Source organism: Haemaphysalis longicornis, unplaced genomic scaffold, assembly GCF_048455015.1.
Source record: "Haemaphysalis longicornis isolate Haplotype H1 unplaced genomic scaffold, Haemaphysalis longicornis Haplotype H1 scaffold_13, whole genome shotgun sequence".
In the NCBI taxonomy this organism is placed as follows: Eukaryota; Metazoa; Arthropoda; class Arachnida; order Ixodida; family Ixodidae; genus Haemaphysalis; species Haemaphysalis longicornis.
The window spans coordinates 78622592-78635985 of NW_027526233.1; positions in this window are offsets into that span (position 1 = coordinate 78622592).

Below are 13394 nucleotides of genomic sequence, written 5' to 3' on the forward strand. Positions count from 1 at the left end.
AACACATTCGCCGGAGTTTTCCAATCAGCCCCGCTTTCCGCTTTTTCTGATGAATAACATAACAACATAACAATACTTTATTACAGGAGGTTTAATAAAACGGCGCAACGCGTTCATTGCGGCGTGATAAAGGCAGGAAGGGTCCGACATCCATATCGTCATGCTGCGTACTCGGAGATACCTCCGAATCGGGCTCCTTGAACAGTGCGTCCCCTGGGGGCTTTTTGCAAGGGGCGGGCACCGCCGAAAGCGGCAGGAGCGCCAACGGTGCAAAGCGGGTGCATCAGGCTGGGAGCCGGCACGGGTCCCTCCGTGTCTATCTCATCGTGCCCTTAGGTGTACCTGGGGCGGTGGAGCAACAACGGTGGTTGCAGTATCCCTGCCCACGCACACAGCTGCCACCGCAACCGCTGCCGGCACGGCAAGCAGTGTAGTATCGTGTGGCTGCCGGTGGCGACCAAGTTTGGGACGGAGACGGGATCACATCTGTCTGGCTGACCTTGGTTTCGCTAAAAGCACACGCTGCCCGGCACCCGCAGAGCGTCGACGGCGCGCCTCCACGGGGGGCCGGGAGAAACAAACTTCGTTCGCACATCTCTGGTGATGTTCTCGGGGGCTATGAATTGCTATATGCTTCTCTAGTTTAAATTTCTGACATTTCCGAGTGAGCGCGTAGTGAGGACCCTTTAATTAAGCACAGGTGAAGGTGTCAGAGATTTAGTTTTCGGACAGGTGGTAAGTTTCGGTGCCCTGTGCACAAAACATTGGCCACAGCAACAAATAGTGCCGCACCCGAACAGCTGTCGCTTAAACGAGCGTCATGCATTCGTAATGTAAGGCCGAAGGCTGGCCATCGAATCAAACCTACAGTCAAAAATTGAGGGACTGTTCAGCAGTCGGAGGTTAAGATGAGATTTTCATTAGGATCTCATTCTTTTTTCGTCGTATGGTTACGCATCTGACTCCCTTATGTCTTCACCTCAAATTCTGTCGATCAGATCAGCTTCGGTTAAGTTAATTATATCAGGATCGAAATGACGAGGTCGGAGCTGCTGAAGCTGTTTTTGGGCATGGCCATGATGCGATGATCGGTAGTTCGAGTCTGGCTGAGCAGTTTTGGGGCTTTGTGCAGGGTGTTGATGTCCGCCACCAATTGTCAAGTTGCCTGTTTTTTTAAGGCCGCCAAAATATACACACAGAATTTTTAAAGTCATGAATGCGCTTTGTGAGTCAACAGGCTGTATTTTTTCACCAGTTTGATTAAAAAACCGAGGGTAGTCATGAGGGTTTTTTCGCTGTACGATCAAGTTTGTTGGAGGTAAAATACGTTGCGCCATTCTATATAGCACGGAACTCGGGTACTAACTTCACTGCACTATACTGATGGCCAGCGACGTCCCGACGCTGACTTCTCGGTTGACAGACTTAAGCCCATTGTCCGAAGATTTACCAGGAATCCGGTTGCCACCGTTGGAGTCTTGTACCCTTCACAGTCAAATTCAGGGCCATGGTTGGTTACAGCGTTATATGGGGTTAGGCGTCCGCAGTGTTGCCACCCTCACGTGGAATACACATGGTGCCCTGTGCGGGGTCTGTTTTGTTCTCTGTTAATGGCCGCGTCGCCGAGACGATTAGCTTAATTAGTACCGCTGATCTCGTAGACGGCGTCGTAAATCACTCTCAATCACGGCAGTTGCGAACATAATGGGAGGGGTGGAATCTGGTGGATACCGTAGTATTTGGACTTGAGTGTCCCAAGAGTACGAGTTGTTGTAAGTAGCACGAGAGGCAGGTCCTCGAGGCATGCCGCCAAATTCTGTGAGGAACATCTACGGGGTTGACTAGAAGATGATATGATCTGTAGCGGAGTGAAAGTACTTTCTTGCGAGGATGGAGTTTTCCCGCCTGAGTGTAGGCAAGTTTTTCTGGAGATCCTTTGGCACAGTAATGTTGCGTACTTCGAAGAAGTAGATCATTACGCTTAACTTGTGGTTTGCGCGCTGCTGGGCGGCTGGTTCGCTTCCTGTCACTGACCACAAAAACACGACGTTTTCGTCGGGATGTTGTGGCGATAGTTCAATGAATACGGGAGATGGGCAGTGAGCGTCGAATGTTTTCTGCCGTATTTTCACACGCTCCGAACCTTGCATTCTTGCAAGCGCCGGCTTCATCGCCGAAAAGGCAATAGAGTTTCTTCGAATTAGCGAGCCAACACTTTTCATGATGGTCTGTTGACTTTAAACTCTGGACCATACACAATGGGCAGAATTCATAAATGGTACATGCAATAGCGATAAGAATATGTTTCTTCTTTCTACAGAGCACAGCTGGCCTAAGCGATAACGTTATCGTCGGAGGTTTGATTATGGACGATGACCTAATTCAAGCCTACACCGCCATGAAATCTGTGCGCATTTATGTTTCGGATTTATCATCAAAATAGGAGAGCACAGGCGCACTTTGTAGGCGCTGTTGCAAGCAGAGAAGCTACTTGCAAGCATAGAAAAGGGTGCTACCTTTTTTCAACTGTGTAATTGTTTTCCGTTATGCATGCAAATATTGCGACAAAGCGCCGGTAGTGGGACAACAGTGAGAAGGATCCTTGCGGCCTTACTTGTCTACGGGCCCTGTGCACAGAGCTTGACCTCAGGAAGAGCGGCGCTAATTCACAGATCGTGGTGGTAGATTTGGGGTGTGACTAGCTAGGTAGAACATCAAACGACCCTCATTGCTGTCTTACGTCATATTCAAAGAAAGTCAGCATCACCACTCTGCCATACACAACAATATACAGCTGTCAACAGCAAATATTCCAGTGAAATCAAATTTATGGTGTCGCGATAACGTTATCACAATAGAATAGGGCGCGACCCCCCAGTTTGTAGATAAGAATGCCTGAATAAATAACGGAAGAATAAATCTTTGGGAGGCCGGCAGTGCTGTCAAACCGGAAAGAAAGGCGGATGGTATGAATGCACTGCTTCTTTGCTGTGTAATTTTACCCCAGGTTTAACCAAGTGACTTTGATATTCAGGCCTCTAATCTCCATGTAGGCCATAATGCGCAAGGCGATAGCCGGTACAGAAGATGGCGCCTAGCCGTGGGAAATACCTCTTCTTCATCATACGCGGAGTACCCTGCCCAGCGAAACAGATGTACCGATAGAGGGTAGGTGGCGTTAGCTGAAGGTTTCACTGAGTCAGGCACAATTAAGTCGGCGCTAAAGGCATGGCCCGAAACGTTTACTTCTTAGCACGCGAAACAGCATTTGTCTGGCTTCATAGTTAATGTTCGGAAGGCCTGTTCTGAGTAGGTACCAGTGTCGGCGTCGCCCCAATTTGCCGGTTTGTAGAAAAGCGGTCTCACAAATCCGAGTGCTAGCGTATGCGTCAAGACGGCGGGTAGGTGGCGTCCAAGAAATTCTCTCTCAAGTGCCGAGTAAGGTGGCTGTACGGGGTGTGCCGTACAGTTATGTCCCAATTACAGCTAGGCTGGTAAACCGCATTCACAGAGAAATGGTCGAATACTTTTATTGTAGTGGTATTCCTCAGCCAGCGCATAGTTCCCGATGTTCTGGGAAAAGCGTAATGCCCCAGCTTCACAGTGTTCCTCTGCGTGCTTAAACGGTGGCCTATTTTATCTCTTTTCGTTGCGCAGTGATTGATATCGCACTAAGCAAGAAGCGAAAGCGCGAGAAAACACGTCTACGTAATAACTCTTGTAGCGAAGGCTACACTACGCCACCTCGGGCAGCCTTCGCGGGGCCACCGGTTTTAACCTTGAGAGCTATAGGTCAATCCACAACCCTTTCACAAGGGCCCGGCAGGGAGCCGTGGGCCGATGGCGGGGAAAGGTAGGCGGAAAGGGAGAGATAGGCGAGGAGGAAATGGAGAAATGCGGTGGACATGTCTGCATACAACTGCGCAACCACACTTCGACCACACCTCGACAATGGCCTAGCTACGGCAGTAAAACTTGCGCTATAACTAGGGTAACGAAAGCTAAAACACGGCACTTTCCTATCTTCTGTGTGAGCTTGTTTTTTATACAGAAAAAAATCTGCCTGTCAACAAGCCAGAATCGTGTTCGTGGGAAGAAGCGCACAATTCACAACTGAAAAGGCATCTGATTTTTTTTTTGCCGTTATATGCTCAACTGCACATTTGTCGATATTTTAACGTACGTGGCTTCGGACAAGCTGCATAAAAAATATACAATGTAACATTTGTTATTGAAAAAGCAATCCTCAAACACTTATACTCTAACATTCGCGACAGAACCATCCCTCAGCGGTAACTCCCTTATGAAAGCAAAGAATTTTAACTACAAACGTTTATGGCCAGTCATGCAGATGTGTCAGCAACCTTGAAAAACCTTATCGGCGTGCCTTACCGTAATATTCTCGATGACCGGTGAGTCCGTAAAGGATTAGCCAGAACACGTGGTTCACCTTCAAAATGTGACAGAATAAGCCTTAGTCACTGGCAGAACAAATTATGCTTACACCAATTATTGCACTTAAAGGAGTATATGGTTTCGAAAATCCGTCAAATTGCCGAAAGCAGTTAGTCAAGCACATGTTATTCCCGCGCGTAGTTTCCGTCTCTCGATCTGCTGCGGCATTGACCGATTACCCAAGTGGGTATAAACATTTTGTGTTCTATGTTTCATGGGCTATTCAGAAACTGTGCCCACAACATGTATGTTCACCTTTTCACGTTGTTGAAAGGTATCCGACTTTAAACAAAACGAAGGATACTGGAATAAGCCAGTAATTGCGTGGGATGTACGTAGAACAGATGGACAATCCGTTTCAAGGAAAGGTAAAACGTGGTGGCAGAGAAAAAAGACGGAAGGCGAAACATTTGTATAAATGGATGAGGTATTAAACACTTGGCCTAATTAATCAACACGTGAAATTCAGGGTAGGAGAAAACGAATGTCTTCTGCGGAGGCCTTCGACCTGCAGTTAAAATAGCAAAAGATAATAACACAGAATAATAATACTGATTCGTTTAAACAAGGTATGGCGCTAGTAAAGATCGTTTCCCCGAAGTCCGGTGTCGATCAGGAACCCAATCGCCCGGGCTTCGGTTGATTTGGCAGGAGGCTGGCTGGGTGATGGTGTTGAAGTTCTTGGAGATGGCGGTCGAACTGACGAACTCGAGGCATTGAAGTTGATTAAGTGAAACGAAAGTTTATGTACAGCTATTTACAGTATGAAAACTGGGTACATGAGAAATAAAAAGAAAAACTGCAAACTTCAGCTAGACGCTAGCTCCGAGTGCGCACAAATCACTCGAGCTCCTCAACTCCGTCTAACTCTTCCTATTCTCGGAGCGTACACAAACCGCTCGAGAAACGACGGCCGAGACTCTGTCTCGCCGCAAGATCCGTCTAGTTGCCCGGTGCGGCGCTGCACCCTGAACATCCGACGCGATCTTAACCTCGACTAGGGGGCTCCTAAATCCCAACCTAGCGTTAACGGTCGAGACTCCTTGTCTCGCCGGGAACTGCCAGCTCAGCGCTCAGACGAGAACCCCTTTCCAACGGCCAAGTTCGGCCTTTTAAAACCTCGAGATCACCCTCTCTCGGGAACGCCCCTGTAGCGTTCGTGCACGCGTATGGGCGTGCCCAAATACACGTAGACAGCTGTCACTCAGCACGCCACGGAATATTCATTGAGGCGCCGCCAGCTAATGGTCAACGGCACATCCGCAGACGAGCAGGTTCGAGCGACACCGCAGGGTGAAAACGAAAGGCGGCGACAGTGCGTCATGCTGACCAGGACGCGACAACAATAGAGACACGCCGGTAATCCCAGCGGGTCCGGCAGGCGTTCCTGGAATCCGGCGCCGCAGTCTCCCTTCTCAATGGGGGATTATCCTTGAGGAATGCGGAGGGCCAGACAATCCGTCTCCCGCGCACGCCGCGACGAATTAGCGGTGGTTGCAGCGCAGTGTCGGCAGTGCTACGTCGCCAGACAGAGCGGCGCGTTCTCACGCGCAGCCCGGGCACCTGGCCGTTAATCTCATAAGTGGACCTTACAACTCCCCCCTTTAAGAGGGTTACTGGACCTCTTGGTTCAGTCAATCCGAAAAGAATTTAAAAGGGCCACTCGTTTCGTCTGCCCTTCCGCAATAACAGCGGAACAAACAAAAAAAAAACACGTGGAAGGAGCTAGGTATAACCACAAGTGAGCCCCCTCCCATTTCTGCAGCTGAACCGAACTCTCTCTCGCCTAAACTACATACACAAAATATTCCCTAGCCGTTCCACAGGGACGGAATACTCTAGCAAACCGGAAACACACCAAAAATGCTAAAAACACTAAGTGCGGGTAAAAGAAATTGGGTCGTGTCTCCGGAGCGCGTAAACGCCACGAACAACGAGACAACTCAGCCTAAAACACTGATGCGCGCTATAACTGTAAACACGCACAATTACTCCGGCACTCGACAACAAGAACAAAAGGAATAAGGACTGGCAAAGAACACGGGCAATTTCGCAGACAACAAAAATAAAACGTTAAGAAAGTTTGCATTGCCACTATGCGCAAATGTTCTCCGTGACGGCGTAGCATGATAACGTTCCTTCAAGAATGTTCAGCTGTGCTTTCGCTCACCTGCGGTGCACAGAAAGTTCAGTTCAGTGCGCGGATCGATCAATTCGGTGCACGGATCGAGCATTCAAGGCATCTCGTCGAGCACAACCGCGGCACCCACACACACACCCACCACCAACGAAAAAGGACGGGTGAACGGGAACGTTCACGTCCGTCGTGGCGGTGTTAAGGCTCGGAGGCAATTCAATACCAGCCTCCCCAAGCAACAATGTGAAAACATGGGAGTGCATTCGCGTACTTCCAGCCCCCTCTGCAGATGATCCAGACCGCGTAGCGTTGCAATGTCAACGCAAGTCTCGACAATTTAGCCCCATGAGGCGAACACAACTTCAGGGAAGACGGAGTGGTATCACAAACTGCGACCCCGCTTCCTGTCCCATAGACCAAGTGGCCATGCCTCTCCAATGCCCCAACGTAAGGCAATTCTGCGCGCTGGCCGCGTGAGCGCAGGGTTGATGCTAGAGCGTAATGGCGGCCCGCGAACGCGACGACCTTCTCGGGATCATTCTTTCCCTTGCGCGCTGACTGCCCCACAACAACAACCTCACAAGCACCTGTCATTACCAAAAACCGCTCGTGCACGCTAGGTGCATTCTGAGCAGCGGCCTGACAAAGACAGTTTTTCGGCTGTCCCAGCACGCACTCATCCTGGCACAACTCAGAACTAGGGCCTGTGACACACTGCCAGGTCGCAGAACATAGTGCGTCAACCCATCCAGCACGGCTCCCGACTAAATCTCGGTAATGGCCGCACCCAACACTAAAGCTACGAAACTCAGATACCGGTTTCGCGAGATCGCCGATTGCGTCTCGATCCTCGCTTTCAACTGTAGCTGCCTCCTCCCACGGTTTTTCCCTCTCCTTCACAACCTCCTCGGGAGCTCTCATTCTTGGTTTCGCAGTCTCCACGCCTGCGTTTTCGTGTTCTCCATCGGCCTCCTCGGTTACACTCTCACCATCAAGACTACCAAACCCACGCGCCATCTCCGCATCGTTCCTACCCTCTTCAAACGTTCTGAGCTCCTCATCCTCCGTCTTTTCGCGTTCTCTCTCACTTCCTCTTCCATTTTCGACATGTTCAACCCAGTCTACCTTCTCAGCTCCCTTATCCGGCTTTAACTCCTGCTTTTCCTCAGTCTGATCGTCAACTCCATCTGTTTTTCGCTCCGACTCGTCACATGCTTTCTCGTCTTCCATCTCCTTTTTCTTCTGGGCCAGCTCCTGAACGCCCGACCTGGAGTTCGCTTTCTCGTGCAACTTACGAGCGTAATTGGGAGCGCGGCGGGACCCAAGACTTTCCTGCGCGACTCCAGTCCCCTCCGCTCCACCGATTAGAATTTGGGTACTGCCCGTGCCGGAAAGTTCAGCATGCATTAACGCAGTGCCCGGTGCAAAAGCGGCTGGCGGCTCTACACCCGCGACAACGGGGCTACCCCTTGGCTCTGCTCACATACCGGGCGCGCTCGCTTGAACACTCCGCGTGCTCGCCTCCCTTTCCATGCAGCTGCTCACGGCTGAGCCGCTCGCTTCCCGTGCGCAGCCACGGCTGCTTATCTCGTCCTCGCGCGGCTTCAAATTGAAAAACGGGCTGCCCCCATTCAACTTTGCTGTCAGCGCGTAACTGGGCCTGTTCGAAGGGTTCTGTCTCATGCGCTGCAGCTCCATTCCCAACCTTTGCCCGCGAGGCTGCTCGTCATGTTCGAGCATCACTTCATTACACCGTTCTACGGTATCCCCGGACGCGCTTACTTCGTCGCTCCTCATCCCAATGTCCGTCTCCACGCGTTCGACACCGGCGGAAACGCTAGCCTCGTGTAGGGAGTCACGGCTGCTTACTTTCTCATCGCACTGTTCAACTTCCGAACACTGGCCGGAACCATTCAGCTTCGCGGTCGCTATACGACTCGCTGGGTCTGTGCCCCATTGTTTCTGCTCACGGGTGTCCGAGCGCAAGGGCGTCTGCCTTCTCCGCTCCAGCTCCAACTCATACCTTCGCAACCGCTCTTCGGATTCGAGCTTCAGCTTTTGCCTGCGCTCTTTAAATTCTCGCGCCTCTATTCTCTCTCGCTCCTCCGCCTCGCGCACTGCTTTTCTCTCCCGTTCTTCGAATTCGCGCGCTGCTTTTCTCTCGCGTTCTTCGAATTCGTGCGCTGCTTTTCTCTCGCGTTCTTCGAATTCGCGCGCTCTTTTCTCCTCTCGCTCTTGAAACTCCAACTCCATTCGCTTAATAATCATGGTTTCGGACTCCGCATGGACCACCCCTCCTGCCGCCATGTTCGCCAGCATGCTCCGCGTGACTACCATGCCACCCAAGACTCAGCCTACACCGCCACAACGAAGCGCAAGAAATCCCACTCACCCGCACATTCGGTGGTCGGCTGCCGCGTCGCTGGCTCCGTGCGCTGGCTTGCCTCTGCCGCTCCACTCCGCGCGGAGCTCGGCTGCTGCCGATGAGGGCGGGCTTGCGTCCGCTTGCTGCCCCTGGTTGTGGCCTGGTGATTTCTTCTGCCAAATCCTGTCGACTGCGCCAGTAAAGATCGTTTCCCCGAAGTCCGGTGTCGATCAGGAACCCAATCGCCCGGGCTCCGGTTGATTTGGCAGGAGGCTGGCTGGGTGATGGTGTTGAAGTTCTTGGAGATGGCGGTCGAACTGACGAACTCGAGGCATTGAAGTTGATTAAGTGAAACGAAAGTTTATGTACAGCTATTTACAGTATGAAAACTGGGTACATGAGAAATAAAAAGAAAAACTGCAAACTTCAGCTAGACGCTAGCTCCGAGTGCGCACAAATCACTCGAGCTCCTCAACTCCGTCTAACTCTTCCTATTCTCGGAGCGTACACAAACCGCTCGAGAAACGACGGCCGAGACTCTGTCTCGAAGCAAGATCCGTCTAGTTGCCCGGTGCGGCGCTGCACCCTGAACCTCCGACGCGATCTTAACCTCGACTAGGGGGCTCCTAAATCCCAACCTAGCGTTAACGGTCGAGACTCCTTGTCTCGCCGGGAACTGCCAGCTCAGCGCTCAGACGAGAACCCCTTTCCAACGGCCAAGTTCGGCCTTTTAAAACCTCGAGATCACCCTCTCTCGGGAACGCCCCTGTAGCGTTCGTGCACGCGTATGGGCGTGCCCAAATACACGTAGACAGCTGTCACTCAGCACGCCACGGAATATTCATTGAGGCGCCGCCAGCTAATGGTCAACGGCACATCCGCAGACGAGCAGGTTCGAGCGACACCGCAGGGTGAAAACGAAATGCGGCGACAGTGCGTCATGCTGACCAGGACGCGACAACAATAGAGACACGCCGGTAATCCCAGCGGGTCCGGCAGGCGTTCCTGGAATCCGGCGCCGCAGTCTGCCTTCTCAATGGGGGATTATCCTTGAGGAATGCGGAGGGCCAGACAATCCGTCTCCCGCGCACGCCGCGACGAATTAGCGGTGGTTGCAGCGCAGTGTCGGCAGTGCTACGTCGCCAGACAGAGCGGCGCGTTCTCACGCGCAGCCCGGGCACCTGGCCGCTAATCTCATAAGTGGACCTTACAGCGCTGTTGAATGGTATATCAAGTAAAATCAACTGTTACTGCTACAGTCGACAACATAACCCGTGAGCATTCGCGGTGGAATATCCGCATGGAACGGGGCAGTTGGTGTAACTTATACAGCCCAGATCTTTTTTCCTTCTGGTATATAAACGATATATACGCAAGGCAGTTGTTTACGCAATAAGATGAGAGCAAAAGTTGTTCGGACATACAATATATTTGCTTGCAACATTCCCGAATTGAGGCGCACCATGAAACATAACGTTTTATTTTGTGCCTAGCTTTATAGCATTTTGGGGAAGAAGCATATGGCGTATGACTATACCTCAATAAAAAAGCAACGCACGCCACAAGAACTTCCTAATGTAGACGCGTAAACGCAAAAAAATTACACCAAGGCCGAAAAAGGACGACACGGACAAGCGCTTCCAACTAGCATTTATTCGTAGCTGAGGGATGCGGGTTCGACTCCCGGCCACTGGGCTGCTTTTCTGGTGGAAGGGAAAAGAGAAAACGCCTGTGTGTTCGAAATTTCAGCGGACGTTTCAGATACCCAGGCGGTAAAATTAATCCACTTCGGTTGGCCTAATCGCTCATATAGTATACAAACAAATGCGCACATAAGCGAAAAACGGCATTCCGCAGCACATATAACCACCTGTAAGGCGCCAAAATGGCAATATGTCTTGACACATCTCGTGTTCTTAAGTACAGTTAACAACTAGACAATAACCGGCAACTTTTATGTGAACCCCTGCCCTCTACAATGCTTTATGCCCAGAGGGTAAAATAAATAAGTAAATAAATAAATAGGGCGTAATAATCGGAGGATGTGCAATTACGCACTTTCCGTGTCACAAATTGTCACTCACGTTGCTGTAACCGGCGGTGCGGTGCACACACTACACCTGTGAACGCGCTTGGCTACGGAGCAACAGTGGGCTAGCAGCGCCACCAACAACTTGCGGCGGCAGGCAGCAACGCGCCCCAATGCAAAGGCCGTAAGGGAAGCGCGGAAAAAGGAGAGTCGAGTCCGGCCATGTCAGGCTATATATACAGACTGGTCCACTTACAAAAATATCCAAGGGCCAAGAAAATCCCATCGTTATAACCGATAATGGTTATAAGCGGGTTGCGAAACAAAAAGACGGAACAGAGCTCAAAACATTTTATTCGCATGCCAGCAAGGTCGCAATGATAATAATTTGCGGAAAAAAAGCCACAGTCGGTCACCTTTGTTTGCCGCGTGTGAAGCTAGCGCAAATCTTTTCCAAGAGCGTCTGTTGGTGCTTCATCTAACTGAGGTAAATGTCCTTGGCGGAAACAAAGTCCCCGAGGGACTGTGTCATGAATTGGGCCTCCTACGAAGACATTACCTGAGTAGGCTGGGCAACCTACACGTTAGAGCCATCACTGTTGCACTTTTGGTGCAGAATATAATCGGATTCAATCGTTATATGCGATATCGTTGCACTGGAGCATTGTAATAAGCGGTGTATTTTACCATACAAAGAATTAAAAGTTGACGGTGCCGGAGCTGTTCGTTGTTATATCCGATGTATTGTTATAAACGGTATTGTTATAAGTGGGATCGACTATATATATATATATATATATATATATATATATATATATATATATATATATATATATAGCAGAACAGAAAGATACGGGACGAGGGACTCGGTAAAGATACATAACAAGGTTTCAGTCGTCATTGCCAGTGCTATTCGGCGTTTTTCGAAATATTTAATAGGGCCGAATGACGTGTGCTTGTCACGTTTCTTTGATACATTGATAAATAAGCGAAAATATAGGTCGAGAAAAAATCCGCCGTCATATACCCAGGCAGCACAGAAAACATGGCCAGCCTTTGGCTTATTTTCGGCCAATGCTTGGCCTGTTTGGCCATTGACAAAGATTTGACTGCCAGAGAACTTATGTTCTTTAGCATGCATTTGGTCACGGAATACTTGTTGTCTGTTCGGCCAGCCGAGGTCTTTACACCAAAGGCAAACATCTGACCACAGAGAACATGTTTTATCATTGGTCACCACACGTCCGACGACGAACAACACGCGTCCGGCTACAGATTACTTGTTTCCTTTTTGGCCAGCTGAGGTCGGAAGACGAACTGCAAGTGACTGGCCACGGGTGCCGCGTTGTCTGTTTGGCCAGTTTAGGTCCCTAGATGAACGGCAAGCATCTGCCCACGGAGTACACGCTTTCTCCATGGCCACCATACGTCTGATGACGAACAAAGAGCGTCTGGCCACGCATCAATCGTTTCTCATTTGGCCAGGGGAAGGCGGAACACGAATGGCAACAGTCTGGCCACGAACTACTTCTTTCCTGTTTGGCAAACAAAGGTCCGAAGATGAACGACAAGCATCTGGACGCGGAATACTCGTTTTCTCTGCGGCCACCCATGTAGAAAAGATCTCCGGACAGAGAATTGCGTGTATGTACGTGACGACCTCTGGAAGGAGGGGTCGCGGTGGACGGGAAATACAATGGTGCGGGAGAACGAGCCGCTTGTCCACGGGGACTCTATGGCATACAGTAGCATGGTATGTAGCTTCGCGAGGGCCTGGCGGTGGCAGTAACCTCTACGGCGAATCTCCCTTTCTGTGAGTCAGCTAATGAAAGCCATTATGGAGAAAAATCTCTCCTTTAGTTTATAAGCTCTGATAAAGCAGTTAGGGCTGCTGACAGGAGACTTGCTTTAACTGAAATGTTAGTGTGTGGGATGTTAACTTCAACTTCAAACATTTTTTTCGCGCCGAAGCTGGCTTAAACAAAAAGGTATACCTAAATGCTACATTTACATCACACGAGGGTATTAAGTTAGCGCCGCAAAGGCGACTTCAGGGCATTCTTTTAAAAATAACGAAAAAAACGGCAGCTGTTGCAATTGATCTAACTAGCATTCGTGTGGTGTTTGGAAGCACCGTGCCACTCTGATTACGTTAGGTGTGATACCCATGAATAAAAGCAAAAACCGGCAATGACCATGTAGACAAGTCATTTATTTTCTTTTTACCAGCCTACCAAGCACATGCATATGCTCCTAGCATACAGCTAAGTGCCCGTCATACACGTGGCGCTACTGATTCACATCAGCCTTTCATTTGAGACATGTGCTGTGTTAATAAATATTATTAAATTTGCGTCGTAATAACAGCATACCCCTTAGCCCTGCTATGCATGACTACATACTTCCCT